A 13,456-nucleotide genomic window follows, 5' to 3' on the forward strand; every position below is an offset into this window, starting at 1 on the left:
TGACAGGGACTAGAAAGAGAGAGCATATTTCTCCTGTTTTGGCTTCCCTTCATTGGCTTCCTGTTAAATCCAGAATTGAATGCAAAATCCTGCTCCTCACATACAAGGTCTTAAATAATCAGGCCCCATCTTATCTTAATGACCTTGTAGTACCATATCACCCTATTAGAGCACTTCGCTCTTGCTCTGCAGGCCTACTTGTTGTTCCTAGAGTATTTAAAAGTAGAATGGGAGGGAGAGCCTTCAGTTTTCAGGCCCCTCTTCTGTGGAACCAGCTTCCAGTTTGGATTCGGGAGACAGACACTATCTCTACTTTTAAGATTAGGCTTAAAACATTTTGCTAAAGCATATAGTTAGGGTTAGTTATGCTGCAATAGACGTAGGCTGCCGCAGGATTCTCATGATGCATTGAGTTTTTCCTTTTCAGTCACCTTTCTCACTCATCATGTGTCAATAGACCTCTCTGCATTGAATCATATGTGTTATTAATCTCTGTCTCTCTTCCACAGCATGTCTTCTATCCTCTCCTCCTTCTCACCCCAACCGGTCGCAGCAGATGGGCGCCCCTCCCTGAGCCTGGTTCTGCCAAAGGTTTCTTTCTGTTAGTGATGGCCCGCTTGAAGCTGACGCTCCAGTGCATGTGACCAAAAGAAACCAACCCACTGCTTCAGAAGCACAGTGTCAAGGCTTGACTCATTTGGCCAGAGTCACGTGATCAGTGATGTCCAAAGCTTTATTTAGAACCTAACTGCTTTAGTACCTGATTCAATGGTTTATAAGGGAGTGTATCATTTGTGGGATTTATGGAGTGTTTTGATGGTGAGAGACAGCAAACCACTGATCATTCTATTCAGAGATACGGAGGAAGAGAGGTTCTGTTGTGTGTGGGAGTATTTTGAGTTGATTTTGGTCAATCGGGTGGGTTTGCCAGCTTTGTGTTCTTGTTGTTTGCTTTTGTTTTGTGTGTGCTTATTTTACCTAAAAACTTGAAAGACCTAAAATGTCGAAAACCTGCTTTTCATAATATAAATATCAATAAATAACTTTAGAAATACTACCATTTCACTCTTTAAATTTAATGTAATAAAAATATACATACCTGCATTTAATTAAATGGTTTTATACTGCAGTGGCAGAGAGATTAAAAATATGGTTTTAGTGTTGAAAAGGTGTAAAATTTGAGGAGAACAGAAGTGTTGACAATGATAATCTGGAATCCACTCACCCAACTTTATAGCGGTATGCAGACTTTAAAACATGGGATTGTCACAACAAAGTGGGATGGACTCAGAGGCAGACAATCACAATTGCAATGAGCAATTATTTATTTTCACATTTCCAGCACACTAAATGCAGGTGAGGGGGGGGGTCCAGAATTGCCAGGGGTCCATGGGAGAATCAGGGAAACAGAGTAATTCTCTCACACAGCTCCTCACTGTCAGCTCACTTCACACAGGAATCTCCTTCCTCACATATGCCACACTTGATCGCGGCACAACCGTACAGATTCCAGTCACCAGGGTTCCAGACAAAGCACGAAAGATCTATATACAAGAATAGAATAATTAACACCAAGAGAAAACACAGAGAGAGCTCAAAACTTTTGTTAAGGCCAGAGCTACACTAACAAGCATTACACAATAGCCTAGCAGCAGGTGCTCCCAGCCTCTGCCTTAAGTCGTGAGAGCAGACAAGTTGATGAACCACAGGTGATTGCTTGCAGGTGTGAGGGCCTAGGGCTGGAGCCCACAATGAGCTCCGCCCAGGCAGCAACTAGCAGGAGAGAGGAGAGAGAGAAAACCAAAACGCATGTAGCCACACAAGGCCAGCCAGGCAGCACAGGGACCAATACAGGGACAGTACAACTCTGGACCTTCTATCCAAACACCCGGGATGCATACATAGCCACTGCACTGCCCCAGCAGCTAGTTTAGACAAATTTGCCCTGTTAACACTCAGTATACTCCTGCACATCAAAGACTTCCTGTTCTGCCAAAAGCAAAAAAAACAGCAAAGAATGTATCTGCTACAAAACTGTTGATGTAGCAGTTTCTATCTGATATGACTGATCCAGATAAAAGTTATAATAGGCCTTTATTTAGCTCCTCAACAGAAGCCGTTTAGCTCATCTGCATCATATATTTGTCCACCGACATGCATCATTATGTCGTGATCATAGAATTGCAGTGAAATTTAAAGTACTTAAACTGTACAGAATAAACAGCTTTTTAAATGTGGCTTACGTTTTTAACTTTTAATAGTCATTAAAACTGTGTGCTGCAAAACTCCCACTCTGTGGTATCTCTTGTGAGGTTTTTTTTTTTTTAAATGAAATTAAAGCTTCTGTCACTTTGAGGGTTTGCAGAAGCCAGAAAAGGGAAAACACTCACTGCCAGTGAGTTTTCCTGTTTGTATTAAGCTCTGTGTGTAGCAGGTGCCCATTTAAGAATAAATAAAAATAAAAATAAACAGGTGTAACTGTGGGTGAAGCAACTTTGTGTTTCTACTTTTTATTTTCTTCCTATTCTTCTGTAAAAAATAAAGTACAAAGTGTGAAACTTTGTCACACTGATGTGGGCAACAATTGTCAAGTTACCCGTGAGCCTCAGCAACTCAGCCCAGCTGACATCACCATAAACACAGCAGCACTTTTAAAGTAACAGAGATATAATCTGAGAGAGGGGGCAGGACTTCCTCTTGTCTCATGCCCACTTCTGGTTAACGACACTATTTCTGTTTAGCTTGAGCTTGCTCACGACATGTAGGTGTATTTATCACCAAACCACAATTTCATGTTGAAAAAAATCTGCATTAGTGTAATGAAATACTAAATGAGTCAAGCTCAGCTTTGTCAGTTCAGATGTATTTTTAGTTTTATAATGACATCTCTGTTTATCAGCATCAGTTAAAACTTTATTCTTCTATGAATCTATTTTCTTAATTGTTTATGAAGTTCTGGTTCTCAGATGGATTGGAGCCTGACTCAGCTGTTTTAGGATGAGAGCTGGGGTACACCCTGGACAGATGAAAATTGAAATGAATATAAAAGAGTATAAACACGTCATGCTGTGGTCAGATCCTGTTAAGTATGTCATGTCAGTGAAAAAGGAAGGAAGCAGAGAGAAGAAGTTAAAAAAAAACCTCTTTGTTTCCTTCACAGCTCTTTGGTATCTGCTGTGCTGCTGCTTCACTCTCTCTCTTTACAGAAAGTTGTAGAAGTTTTCAGACGTGTCACTGCTGGATGTGAGGATGGGAGCCACTTTGCTCTGTGAGCTGGGCCTATTCTGTGAGTACATCACTGACTCCTATTGTTTGATTCATACTGATCCATAAACATGTTTTAGTAAGAAGAACAGAGCATCAGTCATTTGTACCATTTCAGATCATGTGATCAGAGGACTCTCATGTTTGTTACCAACATGTTTGTTTGTAGACTGGATTAGATTTTAGTGCACTGACTCAGATCAGAGTGGAGCTGCTTTAGTTTATCTAAGAAAGGTTTGTTTCTCCATCAGTGATAATTTGATGTATATAAATCATAGTAGACACTGGTACAACCACAAGTGTTTTTTATGAGCTATTTGAGTGTCTACAGAGCTTGGACAGAAGATAACTTTACTTCTTGAAGTTTTGTGAAGACACTCCTCCTCTCATCTGAGAAGTTTCTACAGTTCTAAAACCAATAGATGGAGAATGCAGGTATTTAAACCCTAGTGGTGGTTTTCTTTACTGTCTGCCACCTACAATGCAGTTCAAAGATCCCTCCTTGGGATCCTCAATCCCTACTAACATTTTGCATCAGGTGATGTCAGTAGGCCACATGTATAGGGTGAGGCAAGGTCTTAAAATAATTTTGAAACCTTGTAAGTCTTCGGTACTATTGAGGGCTGCAAATGGCCCCCTTCTCCCCGATCCATCTCTGTCTGTCTGTTATTGCAACTTGCCACCCTCATTATCAAGTACATTTCATGACTAAGACACATACACACTAAGACTTAACATCCTCTCTCTCACACACACACACACACACCACATTTTCATATTTTTGTGTTCCAGGTGCTGTGTACCGTATATAATGTAACAGCTGAAATAACACAAATAGAAATGAAGAAATAAACAGATAAGAATTCAGATTTCTTAAGGGATTCCACCACTAGGGTTTAAATACCTGGGATTCTCCACCATTTGGTTTTAGAACTGAAGAAGCTTCTCAGCAGAGATATGAAACACCTTCAGGAAACCTAAAGAATTCCAATCAGTTTCTCACCGAGCTCCTTAGACACTCAAATATGGCATAAATACACTACTATGATCTGCATGACCGACAACCTACACAGACATGATGTCTGAAGTTTCTGTCTTTATTGTAGTGCTCTGTATCCTCCTCTGCACTGGACACACTCAAGGTGACAGAAAAGTTTTACTTTTTTATTTATTCAATAAAGATTCATCTTAACTACTGTATCAGTCTTAAGCACTTCACATTTTTTGTTTTTATTTCATTCTTCATCACTATATTTATAATTTTATGAATATAAACACAGTTTGTGTTTTGAATAGTAAAATATATATATGAACAATATATGAACAGTGTATGAACGTACTGTCACAGATTGTTTTGTGCATAAAAGTGTTTCAGTTTGTTAACTTTGTGGTTGTGTTGGATTCTAGATGCTGTGTTAACTATTGAACCCAGCTCGTCCAGTTTTTTCATTGGAGAGTTTATTACCTTCAAATGTGACATGAATGAAGGAGAAGACACTGACTGGTATTACGAAATCAAGAAGGACGGTCGAGAATTTGTGCGTTACAACGCAGACAAAGACTACAGATTTGAAATTATATCTACACGTGACAGTGGTGAATATCAGTGCTCTGGTAGCTTGGTGAGCTCACATCATATAAAGAACAGTAATACTGTGTTCATAACTTTTTTAGGTAAGTCTTCAGTGACCGACAGCACAAATATATGATCCCTGTTCAAATACTCAACTGAATTATAAAATAGAGAACATTTAATTAAATTTGTCATTGAACTTGAATTTTAACCAAGATCACTGTACCTGTTACTTCGTTCACAGTAAAGTCAGTGCTACAATACTCACAGACTCTGTAATCTATCATTAGCAGGTGTGTGAGTTTTAACAACAGCAATTATGGATGAAATTTAATTTAATTACATTTCTAAAGGAAAAGAAGAAACATAAGAAACATCAAAAGCTTCATGAAGTTTAAAGTGAAGATGTTTCTGTTATCTAAACCAAAACATGAGGAAGAGACATTTAAAGCATCATTGTGTTTCTTCCTCTTTCATAACAGCAGATAGACCCAGGGCCACACTGACAGCAGGAACAACAATCATACCAGTAGGGGGCAGTGTGACACTGACCTGCTCTGTGCAGAGCTCTGATGGATGGAAATATGAGTGGTTCAGACGAACCCAAACAACCTCTGAAGTTCAAATCAGAGATCAACAAAACAGAGATATCAGAGTATCTGAAGGAGGAAACTACAGCTGCAGAGGAACAAGAGGAAACCCAGTTTACTACACTGATAGAAGTGATGATGTCACCATTGAGAAAACCTGTGAGTTCAGTCATTTAGTTTGAAATATACATTCACTCATGATTATCAATATACTGTGTTAAATTTTCTTTGCTGATTTCATGTTTCTATTTGTATCTATTAAGAGAAGTCTTCTGTCTTCTTGTGAATCTGTTGTTGTGGTCGGAGCAAGGAGACATCACATAAAATAATGGAAAGGAGTAATTTACAAATAAAATAAAGCATCATAATGAATTAGAGCAAAAAAAATGTATGCACTGAAAGGATAAAATACACTATGAGCCTATGTAAGAGGACAGAGTGGAGGAAAGTGAATTACATCAGTATTAATACAGCTTGGACTTTTTTGCCATCCTGTGGTTATCAAAAAGAAGGATGTACTCATAGCATAGCAGTTTGGTTTTATTGCTTCTTATTTGTTGTTGGAAACCTAAATAGAGGTATACTGATGTTGACTGCTCACAACATCCGGGCAGTGCAATCCTATGGTGACCACACTGTTTTAAACCCCTTGGTTTACACTAGCCATAGATGGTGTAGCAGCAATCTTCGGTCCTTCTTTGCCGCTGCAGGATGTAAAGTTTCTGACTCGTCCTTTTCTTAGATCACTTGTATGCCTTTTGGTAGCAAACCCGAAAAGTAGAAAACATATGTCTCCAGTAGGAGCTCCGTTTACATTTCTATGATATTATATCTGAAACAACTATCACAATGACGGTCAGAAAACTGTTCCTCCATGCTTACTTGCCTCACCTTTCATCACCACATGGCGGCCCACTACACACCGCCTTTACAACACCTACCAACACTTTACAACAACAATAACAAAGCAGGACAAATTTATGGAGCATAATATATTACATTACAACATAAAATAATCCAGATTATAACTAGAAACCACACAAATTATAGATCACTGTAGATCTGAACTACCTTCAGAACAGAAAATATGAAGTAATTTAGATCATACAAGATGCAAACAGAACTAACTTAACATTAGGAGAATAGTGAAATATATGTCCGACCAGAGTCTAAGTTTGTAGGAGAGATTAAGATTGACAGTGAAATACTGAGCAGCTGAAGTCACAGGGTACTTTAACTTAAAGCTGAACCTTCTTCATTCAAAATAAGCATGGATAAAGTTATCAAAAGCGCCAGGTCAGATTTCAGGGCTTCACCAACATGGATATTGTGGCATAAACACCACAAAGTATCCATCATATTAAACTGACTCTTCAAAAATTTCTGCAATATCAGGCGAGTCTTTGTGACAAGGGAGCAGCCTAAAGAAGCTTTTAACAGTTAAATATGCATACTTTGTGATTATTCCATGTGTTTGTGAGGCTCTATTATATAATATTATAAGAGACATTATGCTTTAGTCCATCTGACGCTACCTGGTTGCACCTCACCTCATAATTAATGTTATTCTTTCTTACAGCACAGTCCAGGACTGAAACGTTTCCTACTCTGTTGATCACTGGACTTCTTTGTGGAATTTTACTGATTCTTCTTCTTCTTCTGCTGTATTACATAAAGCTGTTAAAAGGTGAGACTTTTTCCTTCTGATACGAGATTGATTATGATCCCATTATTATCTAATTATTCAGAATCACAGATGTATCCTGAACACTTCATGTAATGTCACAGCACCAGAAAAAGGAAAAAGGAAAACATGTACTTGTCTTTTTTACAGATAAATCTTTTATCAGGTTGGTTCAAATCTCCCACTTCACATTTTTACATACTAGAATTACAACCTGTGTTTCTTATTAAATCAAACATTTTACTACATTTTATGCTTCACCAGGACTCAACACAGGATCAACCAGGATGAAGCTCAACACAGCCAAAATAAATATCTCCAAGGTCAGCCTTAACTATGACAAGTTTTGCTATTGTTGCTTTATTTATTCATTTATTTATGTTATACTTTGACTCTGATATTTGCAGTTTTTTATTTAAAAGATAATCAAATTCATATAGAAATTTCATTATTAATATATCACTGACTTGTTTTTGCAGGTAATGCTTGTATATATGAATCAATCAGAGACTACGATGACAGAGAAAAGGGTAATGCATTTATAGTTTCATATAAGTATGCAGACTCATTGTGATTATGTTCCATTTTCATATATTAATTCTCCATTTTAGCAGAATGCAGGGATTTCACATATTCTTTGATTGAGCTTAAAAACTTCACTAAGAAAGGTAAGAGTTCAAGTTAATTCAGTTCAATCCAGTTTTATTTATATAGGGCTAAATTACAATTGACTCATGTGCTTTTTATTGTGAGATAAAGGCCCTACAGTAATACAGAGAAAACCACAACAATCAGATGATCTGAAAGCTGAAGGCTCTGCTTTCCATTCGACTTTTAAATATCTGATGAATCACCAGTAAACTTGCAGTATGACAGAGAATAAAATAAAATTTTCTATACAATTTATTTGCAGATTGGTGAACTTTTGCAAATCGTACCTGTCTAAGATTAGCTTTTTTTTGCAACTCTTCCTTTTCCAGCTTTATGTTGCCCCTATACCAACATTTTTGAGAGATGTTGCTATTATCATTAAGCTTTGTACAGAGCCCAGATCTGTTGGAAGTGGATTTGTAACTGTAAAGGTAAGAATGTCATCCTATTTTACCCTGATGATCTGTCCATCCTCTCATAGATGACAGCCTGTTGTACGCAGATGCCACCTACAGTAAGGCTGAATGCAACAGTAACAAAAGTAAGCAAAGCAATAAAATTGGTACCATATTTTCTTCTCTTTTACATTTCATTTATCCATCAGGGAAAACTATATAAATGGGTAAAGTTGTCAGTTTGAAGCAAGATGTTACTAAAAATGTTTTTTATTTGCAGGAAAATCAGCCACTGAAGCAGCTGACAAAGCGGTCTATTCTGAAATCAAACCACAAGAAACACAAGGAATTTTCATGTTGTAATGATTATCAAATAGGTTTTAAACGGAGTAAATTCATTACCAAATCACCTTTAACCATTAAATAATCATGATTATGTTCTTCCAGATTAATAACAAACAAAAGCAGTTGAATGCAGGACAGAATTTACTTTATACATCCATCCACCCATTCGCTTCCACTTATCCTTGTTCAGAATAAATTCATATGAATTTTACAAAGCATTGAAAGAAGAAATGAGAAGAAAAAAGTTTTTTGCCTGTTTTTTTAAAAAGCTGCCATTTCATTATAAATGAGCTTTATCTGAAAGTGATGTTGTGGCTTTGAGTTCAGTTCAGTATATGTACTGATGTTTTCTATGTCCTGAATGGATTAAGTATCATTTGAAAAATTATATTTTTTAATTTTATAAAATTCTAAACTGCAGGCAGATTTTTCATTGTGTTATCTGATTCTGTGTGCCATATAAATGCACTTTATATACTGTGACATGTTGGGAGTGGCTGGAGTGTAGTTCCCTGCTGTGCCTGTGGAACAGTGTGTTTCATGTTGAGTTTTAAGCTGTGATTACTGTATTTGTTGTGTTTATGTAACTGTTATTGCTGTCCCTGCCAATGCTGCAATGTTGTTTTCACTTACAGTTGTTTTGTGGTGGTAGTTACAGCATGAGTGAAGTTATGTGCAGAGTTACTGAGCCCTTTAGAAGCAAAGTGTTAGCGTGTCTTTAAATGCTTAGTAAAACAGCGTCCCCCTGTGTCTTCATATATAGTGCAGCTTTCCTTGGGACTAAAGTTTCACCAGATTCAAAGTGAAATACGATTTAGAGTCTTCATTCTAGTTTTGACTTCTACTCATTTGTGTTTGAAGTTTCTGTGCTTTTACAAATGAAGGAGGACAAATAAAGAAACTAAAATGCCTTTTTTTATTATCCAAGCTTCACATCTTCATTACTTATAGAAGCAGGGCTACAACTGAAAGAAAATCTTTACTTATCTTCTTATTTATAAGGCCTGATTACACTAAATTGTAAAAAAAAGCTGGAGTAGTCATTCCTGTGATACTTCTTTGAAGTCCCCTTCTCGGGGTGCATTCATAGTTGTTATACTGCAATGTGAATTCTCCACAGACTTATTTAAGCAGGTAGGACATTTGCATGGGCTCACCATCTGATGATGAAGTTTACTTCACACAGACCTCAGCAGACCTTAGCGGGCTCATGGACACGCCTTCAATTCTTGCTCCTTTTGTTTGGGATTCATAGTTTAGCGAGGTGTACTTTGTTTTTACCACAAATGAAAGTGTCACCTTTTGTGGTTTTAGCCTGCATCATGAATTTTGATCCTATGTGATCCTCTCCTCCTATGAGCTCCTTCAGCCTTCCACTGAAGGGGCTGCTCAGTGCTGTCAGAGTCTCCTGCATGGGGTGGGGGATGTTGTCCAACAGGGATGACAGCTTAGCCACCATTCTCCTGTTACTCACCACCTGCACTGGGTCCAGAGGGCATCCTAGAACAGAGCTGGCCCTCGGATCAACCTGTTCAGTCTCTTCCTGTCCCCAGCACAGATCCTGCTATTCCAGCAAGGCACACCGTAAAAGATGGCTGAGGCTGCCACAGAGTCGTAGAAGGTCTTCAGGAGTGGGCCCTTCACTCCAAAAGATCTAAGCTTCCTCATCAGGTACAACCTGCTCTGCCCTTTTGTGTAGAGAGGATCTGAATTGTGAGTCCAGTACAGCTTATTGTTCAGATAAACACCAAGGTACCGGTAACTCTCCACACCCTCAATGTCCATACCTTGGATGTTAAGTGGTTGCTGCAGAAGTCTACCACCAGCTCCTTGGTTTTACTAGTGTTGATCTGGAGGTAGTTCTGCTGGCACCAGGCCACAAAATCTTGGGTCAGTTCTCTGTATTCCCTGTCGCCCCCATCAATGATGAGGTCGATTACTGCAGAGTCATCAGAGAACCTCTGCAGGAAGCACTGGGCACAGTTGAGGCAGAAGTTTGTGGTGTAAATGTTGAAGAGAAACAGTTCTGAGTTCTCCAGCTTGTCCTTCAGAACTGTGGGAAGAATGGTGTTAAAGGCACAGGAGAACTCAACGAACATGATTCTCTCAGTGCTCCCAGCGGTCTCCAGGTGAGAGAGGTGAATGACGGCATCATCCACTCCAATGCCAGGCTGGTAGGCAAACTGAAGTGGGTCCAGTGAAGAGCTCATCAGGGGCCGAAGCTGAGTCAGGACCAACCGCTCCAGGATCTTCATCAGGTGGGATGTCAGAGCCACCGGCCTGTAGCAGTTGAGGTCCTTGGGATGTGGAGTCTTTGGCACTGGTACAACAAAGGAGGTTTTCCTGAGCTGTGGAACTCTCCCCAGCCTCCGTTTTGGCCTCCCGTCCACACTGAGACAGCGTTTTCCTCAAGGAAAAACGCTGTGTTTTGAAAACGCTCTCGAAAATGCATACATTTCAAAATGGAGCTGTCCCATCACAGTGTGGACGTTCGAAAACGCAGACTTTCTAAAACAATGACGGATTTTAGTCATGTGATGCAGTCATGTGACCAATTAAATAAAGATAGCGGAGTGCATTATACAGCAGTTGTTTTGATTGCTCTCAATTTTGACAGCCCTAAAGAAGATTAATAGCAGTTTCTACATGCTCCACATAGCTTTTCTTCAAATTCTTTAATTCTCACTCGCTTTTGCGCATGCGCAGGACTGGAACGTAAGTGTTTTCGACCATTTCAATGTTTCGCAGTGACATAGAGAGAGCAAAAGAGAGACAGATTGAGAGTTTTGAGATGTCAGAGATTTGTGACTTTTAGCTTATTTGGAGTCTTAAGTAAATGTGTTGTGTTGTGTAGTTAGTTTGTAGCCTAGTCGATAGTTTTGTTTTGTGTGTCAGAACAATGATGTGACTAGTAAATGTCACAGTTGCAACTCAAAAAGCCACCAAATGTGCTTTATAAATAAATAAATGAAATGAAAATGAATGAACTTGACATTAGCAAGAAGCTAAAAATCTGACAAACGTACAAGAAAAGCACAAACAACTTGAGGCAGAACACAACAAAGGTCAAGGAAAATCTGAATATATATACACAGTATAACACGCGGAAAGGAAATAGGTGGGAGCACATCAAAACAGAGGAAGTAGAACTAGACACAAGAAACTAAAATAGGACAGGTAGAAACAGAACTCAGGAACAGAAATACCAACTGGACACAAGAAGAGAAAAGCAAGTTGGAAAAAGGGCACAGAAACATCAGACAGGCATGATAAATATAACAAAACCAAGATACCTGGAGTCAAATACTTGTCTTTGTTATTGTTAATTGGCCTAATTTTATATAATAAATTTGCTGAATTCTGCACAAACATCTACTGTGATGCAACATGTGACCTGACACAGACTCTCTCTCTCCTTCTGTTTTCTCATTAGAGGCCATAACTAAACAGCCTGTCATTAAAATCAGTTCTACCTGGATTTCCTCAAATGAATCATGTAAAGTTCTGCTGGAGTGCAGCACAACTGGTGATGTCAGCTACAAGTGGACTGTAGGAAAACAAACACTAACTGGTCCCAGGCAACAATACATCATCAGGGAGCAGGATGGAGAGACCAATGTCACCTGAACAGTTTCCAATCATGTCAGTGAGAAGTCTGCATTTCAAACAGTGAAGTGCAGCAAAGACACAGACACAAACAAAACAGGTATGTGGAGAGTGACTGAGGTTGTGAATGCATGTAACTGCTCTGTTTATATAAGTAATTATTACTGTTTGTGATTTCAGAGGACAGCTGTTCTTCTTCTCTTCTCATGTTCATTGTTGGGCTGTTTCCTGGAGTATTGATCACTGTTCTGTTGCTCTTTCTGCTTTACTGCATAAAGTCAAAGGGTAAGATTTCTTGTTAATGCTACTAAAATGTTCTCCTAATCTCCGAATTTCATAATACTTTCTGTTTTCTTTTGTTTTTTACAGGTCTGTGTCACAAAAAGTCAGTGTCATGGTCCTGGGTTTGGGGACTCAGGGGTTTTCATATTCCTTGATTTTGTGTTTTTCATGATTTAGTATTTGTAATTCTAGCTTTGTAATCCTAAATTATCTTTAGGATTTTGTGATTTCTAGTCTTTAGGTTTTGTTGCGGTGCCTCTCCTGTGTACCATGTGTCACATCGAGTCAGTTATATTCTCATGTCCATGTTCCCTACTTTTCCCCATCCCCTCCTTATCCATGTGTATTTACTCCTCTGTTCTCCTCTTTCTGCTTACCTCCCTCATGTTTCCCAAGTCCCAGGTTTTTACAGTTTTTATCTATGACTCCTGCTGCACCTCATGTCTTTATGTTTAACTTTCCACAGTTTAGGTTTTTGTTAGTTTATCACATTCTCCCATCAGCTTTTCTTTGCTTTCTCTTAACATTCCTCTCCGTCTATATTTTTTGCATTTGGGTCCACACTCTCTCCACTCCACACCATCTGCCACAGCAGACATGACAGTTAGTGAAATGAGACAGTTAGAGGATCTGAAGATACTGGACCAGGTACAGTATGACAATGATGAGCCATGAAAGTTACAAATGGGAACTCTGGGATTTCAAGAATTTCATTTGTGAGATTCTCAAACTGTTCTTATTGTATTTCAGCTGGATCACAAATACAGTTCATCAAATCAGACTAGACGAGCTGCAGTTCTGCATATCTGTGGTATTTTTTTGATGTCTTAAATTAAATGTGATTTTTTTATGTCAAATCCTTTTTTTTTTTTTTAAAACAGGATGATTTAAGTGTATAATTACAAACAGCTCATTGCTACATTAAAGATTAACACCATTTTCAATGTATGAAATGGTATGAAAGCCTGTGTCTGTTTCATGTGACCTGGTTGGATTTTCTTTTGAATCTCCGAGGGAAACACTTCTCTCACATCTGCTTATTTAGTTCAAATCCACTGTCAACATG

At 38.6% G+C, this 13,456-nt stretch overlaps 1 long non-coding RNA gene across 1 annotated transcript; it reads left to right on the forward strand.

The window, feature by feature from the left end:
* The first annotated feature begins 7,593 nt into the window (after nucleotides 1-7,593).
* On the forward strand, nucleotides 7,594-9,403 carry LOC120739383. Its single transcript, XR_005697188.1, has 4 exons — nucleotides 7,594-7,641; nucleotides 7,723-7,779; nucleotides 8,244-8,303; nucleotides 8,438-9,403. It is a non-coding gene; the product is annotated as an uncharacterized LOC120739383 (long non-coding RNA).
* The last annotated feature ends 4,053 nt before the right edge of the window (nucleotides 9,404-13,456 follow it).

The sequence above is a fragment of the Simochromis diagramma genome, unplaced genomic scaffold (assembly GCF_900408965.1).
Source record: "Simochromis diagramma unplaced genomic scaffold, fSimDia1.1 OVJJ01000370.1, whole genome shotgun sequence".
In the NCBI taxonomy this organism is placed as follows: domain Eukaryota; kingdom Metazoa; phylum Chordata; class Actinopteri; order Cichliformes; family Cichlidae; genus Simochromis; species Simochromis diagramma.